Source organism: Ictalurus furcatus, chromosome 8 (genome assembly GCF_023375685.1).
Source record: "Ictalurus furcatus strain D&B chromosome 8, Billie_1.0, whole genome shotgun sequence".
Taxonomy (NCBI): domain Eukaryota; kingdom Metazoa; phylum Chordata; class Actinopteri; order Siluriformes; family Ictaluridae; genus Ictalurus; species Ictalurus furcatus.
This window is the reverse complement of record NC_071262.1, coordinates 30357802-30359237: the sequence shown is the minus strand read 5'-3', so window position 1 is coordinate 30359237 and position 1436 is coordinate 30357802.

Below are 1436 nucleotides of genomic sequence, written 5' to 3'. Positions count from 1 at the left end.
TTCTCTCTCTCTTTTCTCTCTCTCTTTTCTCCTCTCTCTTTTCTCTCTCTCTCTCTTTTCTCTCTCTCTTTTCTCTCTCTCTCTCTCTTTTCTCTCTCTCTTTTCTCTCTTTCTCTTAAAGTTAATATGACAAAACACAAACCAACACAGCTTTGTTACTGAGAAACTGCAGAGTGTAAACTCTCTGTCCTGAAGATGTAACGGCTTTTTTTTACGCAACCTCTGACGCTGTTACTATAGAAACGATACCATATTAGAACCAGCGCATTAAACTTGAGACTTGTGTGTGTGTTACAAGTTTTGAGATTTCTATGTGTGTGCTGCAGGTTTAGAGACTTGTATGTGTGTGTGTTACAGGTTTAGAGACTTGTATGTGTGTGTGTTACAGGTTTAGAGACTTGTATGTGTGTGTGTTACAGGTTTAGAGACTTGTATGTGTGTGTGTGTTACAGGTTTAGAGACTTGTATGTGTGTGTGTTACAGGTTTAGAGACTTGTATGTGTGTGTGTGTTACAGGTTTAGAGACTTGTATGTGTGTGTGTTACAGGTTTAGAGACTTGTATGTGTGTGTGTGTTACAGGTTTAGAGACTTGTATGTGTGTGTGTTACAGGTTTAGAGACTTGTATGTGTGTGTGTTACAGGTTTAGAGACTTGTATGTGTGTGTGTGTTACAGGTTTAGAGACTTGTATGTGTGTGTGTTACAGGTTTAGAGACTTGTATGTGTGTGTGCTACAGGTTTAGAGACTTGTGTGTGTGTGTGTTACAGGTTTAGAGATGTGGATGTGTGTGTTACAGGTTTAGAGACTTGTATGTGTGTGTGTTACAGGTTTAGAGACCTGTATGTGTGTGTGTTACAGGTTTAGAGACTTGTATGTGTGTGTGTTACAGGTTTAGAGACTTGTATGTGTGTGTGTTACAGGTTTAGAGACTTGTATGTGTGTGTGTTACAGGTTTAGAGACTTGTATGTGTGTGTGTTACAGGTTTAGAGACTTGTATGTGTGTGTGTGTTACAGGTTTAGAGACTTGTATGTGTGTGTGTTACAGGTTTAGAGACTTGTATGTGTGTGTGTTACAGGTTTAGAGACTTGTATGTGTGTGTGTGTTACAGGTTTAGAGACTTGTATGTGTGTGTGTTACAGGTTTAGAGACTTGTATGTGTGTGTGTTACAGGTTTAGAGACTTGTATGTGTGTGTGTTACAGGTTTAGAGACCTGTATGTGTGTGTGTTACAGGTTTAGAGACTTGTATGTGTGTGTGTTACAGGTTTAGAGACTTGTATGTGTGTGTGTTACAGGTTTAGAGACTTGTATGTGTGTGTGTGTTACAGGTTTAGAGACTTGTATGTGTGTGTGTTACAGGTTTAGAGACTTGTATGTGTGTGTGCTACAGGTTTAGAGACTTGTGTGTGTGTGTGTTACAGGTTTAGAGATGTG